Raw genomic sequence first — 22,402 nt, forward strand, 5'->3', positions numbered from 1 at the left:
ATATATAAAATTCAACATTTTTTTTTCAAATTGTGTTGCTTCTATACTATCCGAAGGAACTTCGTTCCTACCTGGTGTCCCATGACACCACATAATTTTTATTTTATTGTAGAAACTATACACCAATCCTCCAAAGATTAAGCTCTAATTCCATCTCCCCATATGATGAAGAGAACTTTGCTCATTTAAAAACGTTTACAGGTCAGCTTAGGTATATTTAAAAAAAGCTTTAAAAGCTTATTTTATTACACCAATAATGTATTTTTATATACCAATTAATTATATATATAATGCTAAATGTGATATGTTACATAATGATTAGTAATTTCGTTTGTATACTATTTAGAACGTCTAAAATTAAAACCTGTTTCAAAAATTTGATAAGTAATCACCTTCAGAGACTAGACAAAATTTCGGCAAATGTCTTTTATTATATATAATTATGTTTGTTCGCGGATAACTTTGTTGTTTATGAACCGATTTTGCTGTTTCTTTTATTTTTGTTGGAAAGGAGATATCCCATGGGCGGTTTCATGATAAGAAAACCAGGATCTGAGGGGAATCTTCGAAAATCGCAGTGGCGACTAGTGCGTTTGTTAATTTTTTTGGTTCACTTATGTTGTTATTACTTGTCGATATGTCATGACCGTTTTTTTCAAACAGAAGAAAGTTATCAGTTACATTATGAATACTTCATAAGCTACTGATAAAGTTATCTGATCTGACCTATAATACAATCCTACAGATTAAATGTTAACGCGCACTTATTTAAGTTTTCTCATACTTAATAGTAGGTTCTTACGGGATAAAAGATTAATAAAATTCCAGAAAACATTTCGAATTTACACGTTCGACAGTTCACAAAACAAGACAGTCTGTCAAGTCGATTAGTTTCGCTAGAAATAATCCAACATTTACTACGAAACTGTCAACTATCTGACGCATGTCAGGCTTAGGCGAAAGCGGTCTAGCCGAAAACAGTAAAAAAAGCGCCATCTTGTTTTTATGAGGTATTTAATTAGAGTACGTCCGTTGATAGAGGAATAAGCAAGTGTAATTGAGTGGTAATTGCGTACCAAGCGAAAGTCGAGACTGACCATGGACCATCCGCACTTTCTAGCGCTCACCATATGTGTCTCAGAGTACTAACAACTGTGATGAAAGACTTATCCTCGTATGTCTCAAAATAACTTGCAAATTAAATTCAACTTTGATGAAATTAAAACCACAAATTACAAAATGTGGCAGCCCTGATTCGATGTTTATACAGCCCATAAAATGTTTTTTTTTTTGTTCTAGTCATTTATGAATCCGCTAACTGATTGTTAAGAATTGAAAATTTGATTTGCTTGTGATGGAATATACGATGTAATAAATTCCATATAAGGAGTGCGCGACACTGAAAATAGTGTAACGAAAAAATACCACAACATATTTAATAAAAAAAGCGTGTATGTACTTACGTACGCACGTAAGGAGTTATACTTCATTGGCTAGCTAACTTCACGTTGTAATTTCTTCTTCGTTGACTAGCTATCTTTAGGGTGTCGGTTTTTCGTGACGATGTATTACGCGCGCATCGTAAAGATTTACCCTCATTATTCTTCCCTAATACGCAAAAAGAAGTATAACTTCAATATATCAAACATAATTATATAAAAAACTTAAGACGTCTTTTTGTACCTTCAACATTGTATTTTTTGTAATAATATACAGAATCTTAAAAATTTCTGTCTCAGCCACCAATTTTTTCGTTATTTTTCAGTGATATATATATATATAGCTATACTTATAACTTATAAAAATGAAAGAATATTTTATTTTTAAAAATGAATCAGAGTTCCTATCAAAGATTATGTTCTAAATTGTAAAAACCCAATTACTTACCATAGTTAATACGAAACCAATAAGTAACTGTAAATCCTTCATTTCATTAATACGTCTAGTTCTCTATTAATTTATCACATTATGCAAGATCGCGTACAAGCTGATAGAACTAAAAAAATAGTCGACATTCCAGCAATATTTCAGATAACAATGAGACAATTAGCTGACAATAAAAAGATCTCGAAGGAATTCAACTTTTTCTACATATTACATTACAACTGCCATTCTGTCAGAGATAAGCTACATCGCCTAACATTCCATTGATTACATACATATGTTACCGGTTTTAACCGCTTTGAAATAAGTTGCTAAATTTATTAGTGTGGGTACTATATTTGCTCTAATGTCTGCCTGTGAGTGAAATTTACGGTGACTACTTTTTCTCCAGGGGTCGAGTATTTAATTCAGCCTATAAGATCCCATTGCTTGGGTCTTAGTTTTAGGGCTCTTTCTCCATGTAGAAGAAGGCAGATGGGTTCTGATCCTTGTCACATTTGAACATTTTGGAGGTTAATTTTAATTAAAACCAACATCAGTACAATAATGACATACACGATGAAAAAATTTGAGTGAACCAAATCATAATTACTAGGTTTATGAGATACTAGACGTTACGCGCTGTTTCTTCTTTTCTTAATATATATTTTATTATATTTGTGTCAGACTGTCTTGGAGCAGAATTGCTGAATTAGTCCAAATTCTTCTCCATTCAGAAATTAATTTTATCTGCTGTACTGTAATATCTGATTACTGCTGCGCTCTAATTAACCTCGGCATGTTGTTTTATAGCCTATAATCTTAATTAAATTTAATAGGCTTTCTCACAAAAAGAAAAGGTAAAAAGGTTTACGGCCGAGTTATCTCGCGAGAAAAAGTTCACACAAATAACACCAAATATCAATATATAGTTATAAAAATACGAGTATTATATAATAATTATCAAAGTCATCGTAAGATCTTATATTACATCACCCCTACGTCTACTATTCCTTGATACAATACACGAATCGGTGGTAGCTTCACTTTTAAAAATAATAATCACTTTTAAAATTTCAATTTGTAAAATGGTTATTCGAAAGTGCTTTTGAAGCCTACGTGAATAAAGCTATTTTGATTTGATTAGATTTACATATACTAAGGTAGATGGGAGAAAATGCTACCTACTTACCAACGGCTTTAAATTCTCATTTTATAAATACAGTAACTACGGTGAAGCATTTAAATAAAATAAAAAATATTTAGATTATCGATTATAGTACTGTTTGTGAAAGGAATAATCATCTTCACTGCACCAACTGCAGTTTCCAATAAATAAATAAAAAATTACATCGACGAATATAAAATGTAAATATAAATATACAGTACACGCATGGCAATACGCAATTACACGCACTTACCGGTACCAAATAAAGTATCGGAATTTGAGTCGAGACAACAATAATACTAGAAGACGCTCTTTTAATTTATTTCTTTTAAAAGATAATAGGAATACTATACTTGAAAGACGTTTGACTGACAAATTTGGAATAGAACAATCTGGAAGTTCCTCAACCTTTCACTGCTCACATGTAATATTTTTTTCCTATGTAAAGTATGTAGACCTTCCAGTATTTTAAGATTCAGCGCTCCGACCAATAGTTTGCCGACCCCGATTTTTTTAGGCCGCCTATTCACAATTTTTTTTTAGTTCGTAATTTTTTTCACATCCCTAGTACATATGCTTGCTTGCGCCACCCCTCGTGTTCAGTTTGTGCCGCCCCTCACAAAACGCTGCCACGAGCCATGGCCCATTTTGACCCTATGGTAAATACGCCCATGAGATCTGCTGGGAATACACTGTTGACAGCAGCATAGTCTTCGGTTACCGCACACCCTCAAGCGAACAGTACACTTATTTGAAAGAAATAAATTAAGTTTTATTACAAGCTATGTAACATAGTAAATAATAATATATGATATAACATTACCCCAAGGTCACCCAAGTAAACGCAACATCCATTAAATTAACAGAGGGAACGAAAACAATGGTATTGCTCAAAGATTGAACAACGCCTAATATAGGAATCACTGATATGGATCGTTAGGTAAGCCTTACGTATGTAAGGGCCATATTATTATATATTACTAACTGCGCCTCGTGATTCTACCCACGTAATTTTTGACTTTGAATGTCAGGATAAAAAATAGCCTATATGTTATCCTATCCGCGGCTAATAAGGTGTCAAGTTTTATTGTAGCAAAGGTATGCCTGGTGGTACACTATTCTCGAGCAATTAGTTCGTGTACACTCTTCATTGAGTTAATAGACTTAGGGTACAGCAGCTAATACCCAGCTCAAATCTGGAGCAGCCCGATTGGGGTACTCGACCTTACAAAAGATCACAGCTAAGTAACACTGCTTTCAAGCATATGGATAGTTATCCCGCCATCGGTAGGCTTTAACAGTTCCAAGATTATAGTGTAACTGTGTAATTCCTTTTTGCCTTACGACACCTAGTCTATCATGATGAAATGTATATTACATAATAATAGACCACGAAAATATGAACTGCGGAAACTACATCCAATTTCCCATATAAAATATTGCGTAATATCATTAAGACTTATATTTTTTTCCTTAAAATCTCATATCATATATCACAGACAGCTGGTTACAATTTAAAATGTGTGTAAATTAGAAGTATTGCACGAAACGTTAGCTATTTACCAAAAACAATAGTGTCTGCAACACTAAATCTAAACAATGAAAACCATTGGGTAATATTGAGAGTGCCTTAAATGTGCTTTGCGGAGAAAATTCCAGAAACACGAGAAACGAATTAGCTATGAAAAAATTTGTAATATAAAACAACAGCTTAGCAAGCTTCAAAATATTTTATTGGCAGCCAAAACAGAGTACTATGGATCGGAATAATCGAAGATTACCGAGAAGAGCCGAAGTTGAACCAAGCTTAATTAAAAATCACAAATTAAACAAAAAAAACCAACTACTTGTAATATATGGATAAAAGTAGTTACGACAAAAAATTCGCGCGGTCCGAAAACGGTTATATCAAGCTTGAAATGAACGCATCTTGCTATTACTCGTTCCTTATTGAGGTAATTTAACAAAAAATAACACGATTGCTTTATTCTCGAAAGTATATTGCTTTTTGACCGACTTTATGAAAAAGATGATACTTACTGTGGCCTTAAATAATTTCAAATGTTAGTAAAATATTTATAAAGGATGAAAGGCCCATTAAATTGTAATAATTTAGATAAAAGTAAATGTAAAGAAAAAACTTTTTTTAAGCTAAAGCTAACAACTTTAGGTATAAATTAAGAAGATAAAAATATTGTAATATATATATATATATATATATATATATATATATATATATATATATATATATATATATATAAAATTGTATATAAAATAATAAATAATATAATATAAATATATTAAATTGTATATAATTATTACAATTTAATATATATATATATATATATTAAATTGTAATAATTTAGATAAAAGTAAATGTAAAGAAAAAACTTTTTTTAAGCTAAAGCTAACAACTTTAGGTATAAATTAAGAAGATAAAAATATTGTAATATATATATATATATATATCTTTTTTTTTTTTGTTTAATGACTAATAGAGCCATAATAGCAAAAATAATTACACCAATCTCACGACAATAAAGAAGGTACGAAAAATATTATTTTACTGAAAGCCATTAATGCATAGAATAACAAATAATAATACTCCTTTCAAGCAGTGTCGTGTTCCTGTGGTGAGTAAGGTGACCAGAGCTTCAGAGGATTGGGGGTAGTAAGGTCGACAACGCGCTTGCGATACATCTGGTGTTGTTATAAAAATAAAGTGGACTAATGCCGAGTTGTACGAAACAAAATTAAAATTTAAGTAGAGATTAAACTAATTTAATCACAAGAATTTCATACAATTCTTGCGATTAAATTAGTTTAATCACTACTTAAATTTTACTTTATTTTCGTGCAACTCGGCGTAAGAGTAGCACTTCCCGTATTTTTTCATTTTGCGAGAATAAAACACAGCCTCCTTGAAGGCGTGCAATAAAAATAAATGACATTTGACAAACGACAGGTTGAGAAACGGTGGACGTAATATGTAATCATCTGTACCATTACTTTTTATACTCTCATTTAATACACTCGATAATTGTATACAGTTGTTATATTATTGCTGGTAATATACATAACTACTGCTTACTATATACTAACTGATTGACGAACCTCGTACCGTCACATATTTTTGCAAAATAGATTTTCTTTGATAGAAAACCTATTCCAACCCGCACTAGAGCCGCGTGATGGATTAAGCTTCGATCCTTTTTCTACATGAAGTAAGAGGCCTTTGCCCAGCTGTGGGATTTTACAGACTGAATCAATTAATCAAAAACCTTGTCCTGACAGTTATGTGTGAAAGTCATGTACAATTGCAATGTATGTAATTATGCATGGCAATTGCAATGTATGTAAGTATGTATGTGCTCGATGTTGGAATCTTGCAACTCAATTTTGAAGCATATAACTTTAACCGATTTAGCTGAAACTTTGTATACTTAAGTTTAATGACAATGCATGTTTAGCGGGTTAGCTATATGACGTCATTCTAAACCCAACATGACGTCTACGACCAAGATGGCGGAGTAGTTTTTTTTATGCAACTAGATCGGCAAACAAGCGTACGGCTCACCTGATGGCAAGCGATTACTGTAGCTTGTAGACGCCTGCACCACCAGATGCATCACAAGCGCGCTGCCACCTCCCCGATTTCCCCTAAGAGCTCTAATCACCTTACTCACCAACAGGAACATATTGGAAAACAGTATTATTTATCTGTGAACTTCTGTAAGGTCGAGGTGAACCCCAGTCGGGTTGCTCCATATTTTGAGCAGGAAATCACCTACTGTGCCCTATCTCAGTTATACTCAAAATCCAATATGGCAGACTTCTATATACATACATTTGAAAGCTGATGCTTGTGACATAGTCCACTTTAAATTTGAGCATGTTTTGACAAGAAGTTTGTGAGCTACCCCGAATAATGCGTATTTAATTGTCTTATGTTATGCGATAATGTTTTGTTCATTAGCAGACAAAAGATAACATATTTACAAATCAAAAGTACATCAAAAGGAAGTTGCGAATTCCTCTCACAATAAATAAGGTTGAGTAAATTTCCGTTTTATTATACATTTCCCGCTAACATACAAATGTTTGTAAGTTAATCGAATATAAACGGGAAATCGTTAAATAATTACTTTAATACTGGTAATACTATTAAATTATTACATAAGTATATAGAAAGTAGATATACACCGCAGTTTTGCCTGCACTTAGACTTTTTACTTGATAAACCAGTAGCATCGCAAGCGCAATGATAATCCTACCCCCAATCCCCCTCCTCGGAGGTCTTGTTCACTTTATTATGATTTTCTGTAAGGCCGAGGTACTTCCCGTCGGGCTGCCCAAGATTTTGAGCAGAATATTTCCCTACCTCACTATTGACGTATGATTTATTACAGCCTATATAATATTGCTTATGTAATATGAAAGTATATCAATTTGGACTGGTGCAAGTCGGTCGGTTATTAAACGTTGCGTTTCGCGCTACTTTGGTTTTTATTTACAATTTTTCGGTTTGCGGTACATAGATTATAAACTACGAGTAACAATACTTTGTCACTGTGACAGATATGAAAAAGTTTTTAGGAAATTAACCGTCGCCAGACAAATAAACCACAGATTAAATATCTTATAATGATATAATGAAAAGGTATTAATTTAATAATCGTAATAGTTTTTTTTTTTTTTTTTTCAACCAAATCATTACCTCAAAATCAATCAATATATATTTCCAGAAAATCTCAAACACTTATAGATCAATCACACACTACACTTTTAAAGTCGATTGAACAGACAATAAAACAAAATATAAAGAATAAAATCATACAAAGATTCATTGCGTAATAAAAACTCCATAACAGTTATAATTATCATTGCACGAGCCGTAGTCCGGCTAATTGCACGGCCGGGTATCGAACCTGGGGCAAGGTAACGGTACCGCTACTATAACCACCCAGTACCGAGTTACTGGACTCGCTGTTACCAGGTTTCTAAATGCTATAAATATTTGTTTTATCTGTGCTTTAATTTCAAACTTCGCTTCCGAAATTTAAAGCTAGAACAAATAGTGTTCTGAAGTCAAGTTGGCTTCAAACGCAATTTTAATTCGTTATTTTACTCATTATAATGAATAAACTATTTCGGATTTTATCGCAGTTTATTTAGTTTTTTAAATGCCCTACATATCGGATACTTTACAGCAACCATGGTCACGGGAGGACGTCAACTTACTGTGAGGCTAACTCCAATTCTGAATGTACATGTTGTCGAGCGTTACATGTCCGACGCACGAGCGAGTGGGTCTGAGATCCAGTCGCTGAGGGAAGCCATGATTCAGCGTCTGAACTTGTCCCTTAAAGCCGTCTCTGATTGGGGTGACGCAAATCTGGTCAAGTTCAATGCCTCTAAGACCCAGGCGTGTCTCTTCTCGGCAAAACGGAGTCCTTTCCAACTGACTCCCTCTTTCCGAGGTGTGCCCGTGCCCATATCCGGCCACCTGGAGCTTCTTGGCGTTACTCTAACATCCACCCTCAATTTTGGCTCATACATAGAAGCAAAAGCTCAAACAGCTGCCAAAAAACTGGGCGTCCTCTCGAAGGTGAGACAGTACTTCACTCCGGAACAGCTTCTGAATTTATATCAAGCACAAGTTCGATCATGCATGGAGTACTGCTCTCATCTTTGGGATGGCTCAGCCAAGTACCAGCTGGAGCTTCTTGAATCAATTGAGAGACGAGCCAGGAGGCTCATCGGTGACGATGCACTGGTCGCCACAAAGCTGCAAAGCTTACATCATCGGCGTAGGGTGGCCGGCCTATCGGTTTTTTATCGGATACACTTCGGAGAGTGTGCGCAAGAACTCCATGACCTGATTCCCCCCTCCCCCTTCCATCATCGTACAACCAGACGCTCTGCGTTACGTCACCCTTATATGGTAGATATTCCCCCTATACGCACTAAGCGATTCGCTAGTACATTCTTGATCCGTACGGCCAAAGAATGGAACTCTCTACCAGCGTCTGTGTTTCCTGAAAGCTATGACCTGGGGATCTTTAAGTCGCGAGTGAATAGGTTACTTCTAGGTAAGCGTGCTCCATCTTAGACCGCATTTCACTTATCATCAGGTGAAATAGCGGTCAAACGCCAGCCTATCTATGTGTAAAAAAAAAAAAAAAAAAGTACATTTCGCAAAGAAGACACAGAAAGAAATTCCGCAGTTACTTTTTCAAAAATTTGTTTTTTCCATGTGTTAAAATTATTCGTTTTTCTCAGGATTTAATATTAAATTTCGTGTTGAAAATTTAAAGGCAAAACGAATATTATTTTGATTATAGGAACTAGATGTTAATATTTTATTCGTTTACGTAATAGGAATATAGAATGTAGAATAATAGAAGATAGAATGTTCATTTTTTATTTATTCTATTTCCATAATTTTTATTGAGGTAAGGCACAGCCGCAAACATTGCGCAACTTGCTAAAATTTTAGGACAGCCCAAATATCTCAACCTTACAGAGATCATCATTTCGGCCTATCGCAGTCCACTGCTAGACATAGGCCTCTACAAGTTCGCACCAAAAATGGCGTGAACTCATTGTGTTGCCCATAGTCACCATGCTGGGCAGGCGGGTTGGTGACCGCAGGTCTGGCTTTGTCGCCCCGAAGACGCTGCTGCCCGTCTTCGGCATGTGTATTTCAAAGCCAGCAGTTGGATTACTATCCCGCCATCGGTCGGCTTTTTAAGTCCCAAGATAGTGGAACTATGTTCCCGTTGCATGCGATGTATTTTTTTTCCCTTTAAGCTTTATTCTTATGTAATTGTTATATGTTACTGTGTGCAATAAAGTTATTTATTATTATGTTATCCCTTAATCGCCTCTTACAAAACCCACGGGAAGAGAGGGGGTGGCTATATTTTTTACTGTCGTAACCACTCAGCAAGCTTGTTTGCCAACGTTATAGTATGGAAGAAAAAAAAAACTTTTTACATAACATACTAAAAAAATCATAAGATATTTTACAGATACACAAGCACTAGTTATTAGTATAAATACCTATACACACCGTTAGCATTCCGTCATGCACAATAAATACACGTGAATTGTTTAATTTAGATCGCTATTTGTTTTAATTAGCTTGCATAAGAGAGCGTTAGTACGTACGTACGTACATATACAAATATATGATACAAATATTTCTTTCCGGTTTAGATATCGATCCTTGTGGGTTTCCACCGTGCCTCGGAGTGCACGTTAAGCCGTCGTTCCCGGTTGTTATCATAAACCTGATAGCGATCGTTACTCATAGTAGGGAACATATCCGCACATCTGCAGTGGAGCAGCGTGGTTGATTAAGGTCCGACCCTTCTCCACCATGGAGAAAGAGACCTGAGCCTTGGATTACAGGCTGAATTAGATGAATGCGATACTTAACGCCTAAGTTTTATTATATAGCACATAATAAATTAAATTGCCATTGATTCATTTTTTTTTTTTTTTTTTTTTTTTTTAAATATATAGACTAGCGCTTGACTGCGATCTCACCTGAAGTCAAGTGAAGATGCAGCCTAAGGTGGTGCGCGCTTGCCTAGAAGATGCCTATTCACTCTTGATTTAAAGATACCCAAGTTATAGTTCGTTGGAAAAACGGAAGCCGGAAGGGCATTCCAAATTTTTGCGGTGCGTATTAGGAACGAGGAAGCAAATCGTTTAGTGCGAGATCGTGGGATTTCAACCACATAGCGGTGCAGATTCATGCGATGCCTTGCGGTTCGGTGGTAGAAAGGTGATGGTGGAACCAAATTGTATAGTTCTAGAGCACACTCTCCGAAATATAACCTGTAAAATACCGACAAACAGGCAACCTTGCGCCGATGCTCGAGACTTTGAAGTCTAGAGCGAACCAGCGATTTGTCACCGATGAGTCTTCTGGCGCGTCGATCCACAGAATCCAAAGCAGCGAGCTGGTACTTGGCAGAGCCATCCCATAAGTGGCTGCAGTACTCCATACACGATCGAACTTGTGCTTTGTAGAGAGTAAGAAGCTGTTCCGGTGTGAAGTACTGCCTGACTTTATTGAGGATACCAAGTTTCTTACCAGCAATTTTTGCCTTGGATTCTATGCATTGTCCGAAGTTCATATTAGACGAAATATTTATGCCTAGAAGATCAATACTATCGGTGATCAGTACAGATACACCCCGGAAAGTCGGAGCCAATGGGAATGGACTCCGTTTAGCGGTGAAAAGACACGCTTGCGTTTTGGAAGCATTAAATTTGACTAGGTTGGCGTCACCCCAATCGGATACCTCTTTCAAAGCCAAATTCATGCGTTCAACCAGAGCCTCTCTATGCTCATGAGTTTCAGCCCCACCAGCTCGGGGACCGGACACGTATCTCTCCGTAACAGTGCTGTCATCCGCGTATCCAAAGATACCGGGCCTGAGGAGGTCATTTATGTGAATCAAGAAGAGGGTTGCAGAGAGAACTGATCCCTGAGGGACACCGGCATTAACCGCCATCAAGTCAGACGAGGAGCCATCTAAGACCACCCGGAATGATCGTCCACTCAGGAAATCTGATATCCAGTCACACAAGCCCGGGGGTATTCCGTAAGCTGAAAGCTTGCTCAATAGGCTCTCATGCCAGACCCGGTCAAATGCCTTCGATACATCAAGTGAGACAGCTAGCGCTTCTCCGTGCTTGTCCAAGGCTTCGCCCCAGATGTGCGAGGCGTACACTAAAAGATCCCCCGTGGACCTGTTACGGCGGAAACCGTATTGCTGGTCCGACAGGAGGTCATTCAACTCAAGGTATGCTAGGAGCTTTTCATTCAGTATACGCTCCAAACTTTTACACAGTATGGAGGTGATCGCGATAGGTCTATAGTTAGCCGGGTCGGCACGACTACCTTTTTTAGGTACAGGTTGTACGTTGGCAATCTTCCATGCTTTAGGAACTTGAGCGGATTTTAGAGAGAGGCGGTACAAGCGCGTGAGAATAGGAGACAACTCAGGAGCACAGTGTTTAAGTACTCTTGCTGGTATCCCGTCAGGACCACTAGCCTTATTCACGTCCAAGTTACGGAGTACTCTCAAAACCTCAGTTTGGCGAATGCGTAGTTCTGACATAACAGAGTCGCAAGGTGGATGTCTGGGCGGTGAGGCACTACCTGCATCAAGGAGCGAATTTTCTGCAAACAGATTCGCTAAAAGGTTAGCCTTGTCTGTCGCAGTAAAGGCCAGCGATCCATCTGGTTTAAGCAGAGGAGGCAGCGAGGGACGGCAGAAGCTCATTTCAACCGACTTAGAGAGTGACCAAAATGCTCTACTACCGCGCGGATGGGAAGCTAGTTGGGCTCCGATGCGTTTAATACGGTTGAAATGAGCTTTTTTAAGAACCCTTTTGTAGGACTTGGCAGCCGAGTTGAACGCTCTCTTCCTCGTAGTTATGTCCGGAGATTTAAGGGTACGGGCTTCAGCCCACGCTGCAAACGCTGAGTCCTTACGGGCTGCAGCTTCGGCACATTCTGCATTATACCACCTAGGGATCTTGCCATCTAGTGATACATCAGCAAATGGAATGAAGTACTCCATCCCCTGACGTATCACTTCCGATATTTCTTGTTCGCAACTCGACGGATCACTGGAAGAGAAGCAAGTCCGCCGCCAAGGGTAGGATGCAAAAAAGTGTCGCATCTCATCCCAATCTGCCGACTTATATCGCCACACACGTCTGGTTCCGGTAGGACCTGTATGTAGAGGGTGAAAGTTAGATACTGACTTTACCACACAGTGATCAGATGTGCCCAGGGGAGCTGCAACTGATACCGAGGACCGGTCTGGGTCAGTTGTCAACAGAAGGTCCAAACAATTAGGTGTATGGTCGTCAACGTCGGGTACTCGTGTTGCTTCTTGGACTAGCTGGGTAAGATCTAGCGACAGAGCAAATTTGAGCGCCTCTCTCCCGGCGTGGTCGGTATTCTGGTATGGGAACAGCCAGTCCTGGTGGTGAGCGTTAAAATCCCCCAGAAATACCATTTGGGCAGCTGGATACCGACGTTGGACCATGTCAGCCGTCTCACTGAGATAGTCGAACATCCGAGTAGTCTCCCGATCACCACTGTGCGACCGATAGGTACAGGCATACACAATCTGCTCCATGCCCGTATCCAATAAACACCACATGATGGAAAGGTTAGGTATCTCTAAGTTACGAAGACGCCGGCAGCAAACATCATCACGAGCAAACATACAGACTCCAGCGTGAGATTTAAAATTATGTTCGAGCGAATACCCAGGGTACTGCAGGTACGTTACATCTGCTGGGCTACCAATTTGCGTCTCCGTAAGAAAAAGTAAATGCGGCCTCTCAGTCTCCAGGTGGTGGTGGACTGCAGCGAGATTTGAGTGCAATCCTCGTATGTTGGTGAGGTGCACTTTGAGAGAGAGGAGGTGCAGCCGCTGTTTAACCTTACTTTTTTTCTTGTTCTTCATTGTGGTCAAGGGGTGAATAGGAGGGGAAATGGTAGTTGTACGAGGCGCTGCGTCTATAGACTCCACGATTTTTGCAGAAACCACACTAAAGAAGACTCGACCGGAGACTGCGGGGACGCCCGAACCCCCCAGGAAATCGCCATCGGGTCCTCTCACCGGTCGCCAACCGGCACGATGGAAGCCATCCCTGGATTTTTCGCTAGGTGGCGGGGCAGCCTTTCATAGGTGGCGAACCTACTAGTTGGGCCCCCTACTGCCTGCGGTCGGCCAGCGGTGCACCGTGCTTCGGATCCCGCTACCCTCCAGGTCGAGACGTCCGGCGCAGTGACTACGCAGATCAGGATCCTGTCACTAGACGCAGCGCAACTGTACATACCCATACCCCTATGATTGGCTATTACGAGCATCGTTCCGGAACGCGAGGCGCCTCACGGCACGATAAGTCGTGTCGCAAGACGCGTCACTTGGCGGCGCGTCTTTGCTCGATGGGTGGTCACACTAGCCACGGCCGAAGCCTACCACCTATGTATGTTACTCGTTTTGCACCACCCAGGGGTCACGTGTAGGGTAAAGAGGGTTAAGACCTGACTTGGTACATCCTACGGACGCGAGTAACTGCGACCCCCAAATAATTGGTTTGGATCTTAACACTCTAATAAAAGCCAGAACAGATAGATGATAAACAAAATAACAATTTTAAATAGAAATGGATAAACAACGTGATGAAAGGTGAATGTTTAATATGTCTACGTAATGTATTAATATTGCAGCCGAGTTGTAAATAAATTGACGCCGGTACAACGTGCTCCGCATTCTGTATTTAAATGTTTCATAACTAATGTAATGATTTGTATCGAAATTTTTAAATATATAAAAATAAGTTTTATTATCATAGATTAAAAATAAAATTACAAAATAAAATTTTGATGTAACTTTATAATACGAATTTTAAAATAGGAATTTTAATATCTAATAATAGTGTACTTTATTGAACTTATAGATTATTGCATTCCCCTTTTACCGAAACCTATTCCCTCTCAAACATTAAACCAATATGAAAATAAAATTAAATCTTTTTTAACGCTGAGAATGCTTCTACGCTACCCGACGACGAAGCCTGCGAGAATATGGGACACGAAAAGAACGAGCCAGAATAACACTGGAACTCAAAGTTGCCTTCAGTGTCATAGCGGAGCGCCACGGGATAGCTTTCGCATGCTACCGTAAAGCCCCGACAAAGTATAACCTAACATAATGTTTAACAATTCCAAACACGCATCTTATTAAGTCTATATTGTAAAAAAAAACAAAGTCGTTCTAATCATATAAATGACAAAGAAAGTTTGTATTACGTATCGTTATGCATACACCCTATTCACTGCAAGCACCATACCTATTAAAATTCTGCGTCTATAGCATTTTCTAAGTGAAATGGGAAATGGACACGCTTTGATGAATTTAAAACGGCCATTAGCAATTTTAAACTTGTAATGTTATTAGTTTCACGAATACATATCGATTATTTTCTGCGTCGATTGATGTCTATCGATGTTTAATAATTGCTATCAAATCGATTATCTTAAATCTTGTCTAAGATGCGTTCAGATTATATCAGGAGTTATGTATGTTCAGATAAAAAAAAAAGTAAAGTAGGTATAGTTTGTCTGTGACTGTATTTGTTATCTGTGTTTAAAATAATAAAGAGACGATAATTGCTTTTTTTATTGTTTCCACTATATATGTACACTAATCACATAATATAGAATGTATATTTTTTTTCTTTCTTTCAATTCACTAACTGCAGTTTAAGGACGTTAAATACCATGTTACAGTGAACTACAGAAATAATTCATCAATTAATTGAAAATATACATCTATTTCTTACTGCTACTGAAACCATTATCAAAAAAAAAAAAAAAAATTTTTCTATATATTACATCAACTTGAATGAATGCTTTTACATTTAAGAACTTAAATAAAAAAGTCATTTGTCAAAACAGTTGCAATCACAAAATTGGCGCGAAATGAAAAAAAAACGCCGCCATCTTGATCGTAATCAGTTATGACGGCTGTTAACGAATTTTTTTTTTATATTAATGCTCCGTTATGCAACGATTCAGCCCCATTTACGCGTTTAAAGTAATCGCAGAGAACTGGTTAATCATAGCAATTTACGCAGTTTAATCATTTTTATCTTAGGTCGTTTTATTTCTTAAATAGCGATCTTGTTCTTGTATTGCGAAATAAAAAGGCTTCTGGTTGATATATTGCTTTATTTTATAGTACCTAGTACCTACTTATAGTGTCGTAAGGACAACAATTTACAGTGGTATTTTGGCCTTATGTAATGTCAAATAATCCAGAGGCTTTGCACCTTATTGCTGTTATTAAAGTTTTTTAATGAAGCGACGCTATGATTCTATACTATTTATACCATAATTATACCTTTAAGTTTATTCTTAGACACCATTACAGATATAATATACTACTATTACAGTTTTTTTTACCGACTTCCAAAAAAAGAGAAGGTCTCAATTCGACTGTATATATATATATATTTTTAACCGACTTCCAAAAAAGGAGGAGGTTCTCAATTCGACTGTTTTTTTTTTATGTATGTTACATCAGAACTTTTGACTAGGTGGACCGATTTCGACAAATTTTGTTTTAATCGAAAGGTGGTGTGTGCCAATTGGTCCCATTTAAATTTATTTGAGATCTAACAACTACTTTTCGAGTTATATCTAATAATGCGTTTTTACTTGACGCTTTTTTCGTCGACCTACGTTGTATTATACCGCATAACTTTCTACTAAATGTACCGATTTTGATAATTCTTTTTTTGTTGGAAAGAGGATATCCCTAGTTTGGTACCATGATAAGGAAACCAGGATCTGATGATGGGATCCCAGAGAAATCGAGGGAACTTCTTGAAAATCCGCAAAAACTTTTTACTGGGTGTACCGATTTTAATAATTTTTAATTTAATCGAAAGCTGATGTTTGTCATGTGGTCACATATAAATTTTATTGAGATCTGATAACTACTTTTTGAGTAATCTTTGATAACGCGTAGTTACTTGACTATTTTTGCGTCGATCTACGTTGTATTACTCGTCGATGTAATTGAAGTCGGTTTTTTTTTCGTTTGAACACAATTATTTTAACTGCACTTTAATTATTATAGTATACCAAAGACCTTGAAGTATTGGATACGGCACCAAAGTGGTAATTTTTTTTTTTAAATGAACGTCCACAGACTTTAAATTGCTCATGTCTTTTCTTAAACATCATGCATTGTAATTACGCTTATTTTACAGGCGATTAATTTACTTACGACTACAGATCGCCAGTCCTATGACTGCCTAGTAGGCCAGGACGTGGTCGAAGCTGACGATATTTTTAACCGACTTCCAAAAATGGATTCTAGTCTATCTTCGGTAAATGGACTATCCAACTAATAAGAATTTTTTGATTCGAAGCAGTAGTTACTTTGATTACGGCGTTTAAACAAACAAACTCCTCGACTGAATACATTCCAAAACTATTACAAGCATGTAACATTGACAATTAAAACTGCACCCTGCATATTATTTCACAAGTTGTGCTGCCATAACACATGGACATATTTTAGTGTAGCGTTGGTCAATTAGACGACGCGCGACGTGTCAACGGCGGTGTCGCAAAGATGTAACCTTCAGACAAAAGCGTTTGATCTTTTGTAATAATACATATTTCATACATACATACATTATTTATTATACATTTATGCATATATACTAGAGGTAGCCCGGTGGTCGACCATAATTAATTTAAATTATAAGTTTGAACATTAGTAAGGTTCTGTTGTCAAAGACTACAACTTCTATAATAATAAACAAATACTCTATTGTTTATTTGCGTGTGTGTGTCGAATACATGGTAGTGTGTGTCATGTTTTTTTTTTTAATTAATATAATGTATTTTTATGAATAATTTAAAAAACATATTAGCCTTCTACACTCCTTCTCTATATAAACAAATGTGTGTGAAATTTCATACTCCTCCGTCCGCGCAATTTTTGTAAAATGAGATACAAAGTTTTTGCTTCACGTATGAATATATAGATTTTTGTGCTCGTGTATTGTTTTCGTTACCGGACCACAGGATCAAGTCCTAGTGGAGACTGTTGAATTAAGGTGTTCATTTATTATTATTTATGAATACATTAATTTCTCATACATTTTGTCTATGTGTGACAGTAAGAAGAACTGGCTGTGCCAGGCGGTATTCTGCAACAGACAATATCTTGCTCAAATTTCAAGACCAGCCCGACTGGGGAAGAAGATCACAGCTAAATAACGGTGCTGTTAACCTTACAAAAGATCACAGCTAAATAACGGTGCTGTTAAGTAGCGTTGAGTTTCTGTGGTAAGCAAGGTTGCCAGAGCTCTTGTGGGGGTCGGAGGAAGATTCGGCAACGCGATTGGGATGCTGCTGCTGTTGCAGGCATCTATAAGCTACGGTAATCGCTTACCATCATATGAGCTGTACGCTTGTGTGCCAAAATAACGGTACATTAAAAAAACATCCAAATATTTCCACCTTAGCATCAAATAAAGATCGTAATGAAAATAAATTTAAATTTATTTCAAGCGTTTAATCTCCGCTTCTGATTGTAATAAATTACATAAGATTAATTACATTACGTCATATATACGAGACGTAATAGGGTTAAATTATACTAAAGATTTTAATTAGAATTTCACGTTCAGACGACCACCAGACTCTTTCATTTTTGTATCTGTGTATGTATTAATTTACTTAGTTTGTCATGTTGGATGTGTGGGTGTGGTTTTATTATAGATTTACTATATAGATGGCCTTTATATATATTTTTTTTATTAATTTTTTTCTATGCATCTTTTCCTCTGTCTAAAGGTTGGCTGGAAGAGATCGCGTTTTAGTGATAGGATCGCCTTTGTACATTACAATTCGTATGCTTAAATAACTGTTTAATATAAATCCTTTCAAAGTGGTATGCAATAAAGTATATTCCATTCTCTTTGAATCTATAATTCCTATATAAACCTCTTTTTAAAAATTAAAAAAAAATAAAGGGTTAGAGAAAGTTTGGGGTGTGATATGTATTGATTATAGATTCAGCCTACAACACCCCGCTGCTGGATATAGGCCTCGTTTTCCATGTAGGAGAAGGACTGGAGATTAATCTACCACGCTGCTCCAATGCAGGATAACGATGTTATGTAAATACTTTTTGTGTCGCGCTAGGTATATAAATTTACTCAAGGTTTTCTTCATAATATTTCACTCACTAACCTTAGCATATCGTATTCCACTGCTGGACATAGGCCTCCACAAGTTCGCACCAAAAATAGGTAAACTCATGTGTGTTGCCCATAGTCACAACGCTGGGCAGGCGGGTCGGTGACCGCAGCTTCATAATATGTACAGTATTAAATATGTATTGGGCTGTTACATAACAAAACACACGCATTAATTTGCCTACCTTAGAAGCAGACGTCGTTTAGTGAAAAGGTAATTAAAATAAAACAAGTGACGCCGCTTTTTGTATAGTTTAATATTAAAATATATGTAAAAACGCCGTGACAGGAAGCAGCACAGTTGTAACAACAATCACGCACAACTGCGTTGTCGGAATACATATGATGTGCAATGATAAATGACTTTATATGCAACGAAAAGTTATGGGAACGCACGTCAATATACATTGATTCGGTGAACTTATATTATTATATAAGTTACTAGTTAGTTAGTTTTACTAACTACTTGTTTCTAGTTAGTTTTTAGTTTTACTAGCCGACCCGTGCCCACTTCGTTGGGCGTTAATTATTTATGTGATGCATATATATAGTAAAGTTTCCATCTCGCTCGCATTTCTCCGACTTGATTTACATATACTATTATTTTTCACTAACAGTATTGTTCAATAACAATCAAATATAGCCTATGTCACTCCTGAATAGTGTAGCTTTCTGTTAGTGAAAGAATTTTCATGATCGGATTAGTATTTGCGAAGATTACCACTAAATTAGAAACTTTATTACTATCGCTGGACCGACGACCTACGTAAGATTACCGGTGTAGGCTAGATGACGATTGCGGAAAACCGGGGTGTCTGGCGCAAACTTGGGGAGGCCTATGTCCAGCAGTGGACAACAATAGACTTAACTGACTGACTGACTTGGAAAGGATTTAATAGCTGAATCAATTCAAGATTATAAAAACGGGTTGGCGGATATAAATATACTTCACATTTTATTAATCAATTGTTATTTAAATATTTTTATAAACAATGATCATCTAGGGAATAGAACTCACGACCAGCAGTAGACTTGTATACAGTAAAGTCTTAATCGCTTCAGCCTGTAATATCCCACTACTGGGCATTCTTTCCCCATGTAGGAAAAGGATCAGGCCTTAATCCAACACGCTACTCCAATGCGGGTTGGTGTTAAAGTCTTAATATCGTAATATTATTTTTGAAGTAGGGATGTGCGTCTGTTTATTATAGTTTTGATATCGAGTTTCTGGAGCGTGTCGACTGTCGATGCATTTCCGAATAATGCTTGTGATGTTTTATACGATAAGAATAATTTTTTGGCACGCATCGAATACGATTAGTCGATAGTTTTACAAATGATGTATTGAGTAATTAATTGTGAAAATAACTATGTTTTTTTTTTCATATTTTCTTTACACAAAAGTACTTTTATAGATTTTTTAGGTTTCATCACGTAGTCAAAAATCTCTAGAAAAATGTCACGCTTTTTGATATAAACAAATACAAATGTGAGCCAATATTATTTTTTATTTTCTGTTTGCAAAAAATCATCTAAACCATACTTCTGAATTATTACCTGTAAACTCGAGGGGGAAGGGAGTCTTAGCAAATACTACTGGTATATAATTAAAAAGATATGTAAATATGTTAATGTGGCTTTGAGAATGAGGGAGAAAATAAATGTGTGCTCGCAGCTCTCTCTCTCTCTCTCTCTCTCGCTCCGTTTGCCTCACCCGATCACACTTTTCGTAACGCTCTCGTCATTCATTCACCAGATTACTCCCCAAGTCAAAGAAGTTTTACTTCAAAATTGTGATAATTTAGGGATGACGAGGGAATGACGATTAATTTATTATATTTACGCGTTGTAATGGACGACTAGATGTCTGTCGATTCTACTAGTTTAAAATGAATTTGTAGCCCCGAAGCTTAACACATAAGTACCAACAGCTCAATGGTCAGCCATCGAGCGACAACTGCCATAGTATAGGGTAACAATTGTAACACCAGAACCGCGCCCGAGTACAACCACGGCCTAGTTTCATATCTGTAACAAAATCAAAACAAATATACGTATATGATGAAAAAGAATAATTATAAATCGACTGGAATTACAATTTTATCATGTACGATTTTATTCTTGTGTCACCCACACATTAGGAATTATACCTATGCCGACCCTACAGCTCTGGTCACCTTACTCACCACAGGAACACAACACTGCTTTCGCTTCAGCCTGTAATATCCCACTACTGGGCATAGACCTGTCTCCATGTAGGCGAAGGATCAAAGCTTAATCCACCATGCTACCCAATGCGGGTTGGCGGATATATTCCCTACTATGAGTAACGATCGCTATCAGGTGTACATGATAACAACCGGGACCGACGGCTTAACGTGCTCTCCAAGGCACGGTGGGGAGACCACTAGGACTGCACAAACACCCAGACCACGGCAAAACACCTGTATGGCCAATACAAACGTTTGTCATGTGCGGGGATCGAACCGGCAACCGCCAGCGCAACAGGTACAATCCATGGCTGTGACCGCTGCACCAACGCGGCGTCACACTGCTGTAGAGCAGTTTTATTCAGCTGTGATCTGTAAGGTCGAGGTCGGCTGCAGTCAGGATGCTTATGAGCGGAATATTTTCTGCAGTATCCTACCTCAGTTAGTCTTCACAAGCGAAAATTCCATAGCATTATCAAGTCACGAAAGACTAACCTCACGCCCTAACACGTATATATTTCAAATAATGTGAAGTATCGTCAATGCGGTGTTTAGTGAAAGCCGGTCCGCTCGGACGCATCATGTGCATACCCAACACGCATACCACTGTCGCTTACACGTGACGGATTCCGATGCGCCGGTCTAGCTTGACTACCTCTCGACCCCAGCTTCACTCGTAATGATTAATGCAATAGTTTATTTTAAAGGTAATTAATAACATAATATAAGATGATATAAAGATTATTTTAGAGTAATAAAAAACAAGCTTATGTTTTAAATGCGCGATAAAGAATAAAATAAGCTTTAATTTAATAATTGTGTTTGCTCGCAAACGAAAAAAAAAACGACTTCAATAACATCGACAAGTAACACAATGTAAGTAGACGAAAAAATAGTCAAGTAAGTACGCGTTATCAAAGTTTACTCAAAAATACGTCATCAGATCTCAGTCAAATTTAAATAAGACTACATGACAAACTCTAGCTTTCGATTAAAGTAAGAATCATCAAAATCGATACACCCAGTGAAAGGTTAATACAACGTCAGGTGACGAAAAAGCAGTCAAGTAAATACGCATTATTCGATATTACTCTTAAAGTACTTGTCACATCTCAATTAAATTTAAATGGGACCATTGACACGCAACAAATTTCAATAAAAATAAAATTCATCGAAATCAGTCCATCCAGTCAAAAGATCTGATGTAACATACATAAAAAAATACAGTCGAATTGAGAACCTCCTCCTTTTTTGGAAGTCGGTTAAAAAGTTTTTGCTATCAACATATAACGTCATTACACAATTTATTTATTTATTTATTTATTTATTTATT

At 37.2% G+C, this 22,402-nt stretch overlaps 1 protein-coding gene across 1 annotated transcript in view; it reads left to right on the plus strand.

Moving 5' to 3' along the window:
• The window catches only part of LOC123665523 (rhophilin-1), a 115,021-nt gene that overhangs the window by 66,449 nt on the left and 26,170 nt on the right, over positions 1–22,402 (plus strand). The window lies entirely within an intron of this gene.

Source organism: Melitaea cinxia, chromosome 24, assembly GCF_905220565.1.
Source record: "Melitaea cinxia chromosome 24, ilMelCinx1.1, whole genome shotgun sequence".
Classification (NCBI taxonomy): Eukaryota; Metazoa; Arthropoda; class Insecta; order Lepidoptera; family Nymphalidae; genus Melitaea; species Melitaea cinxia.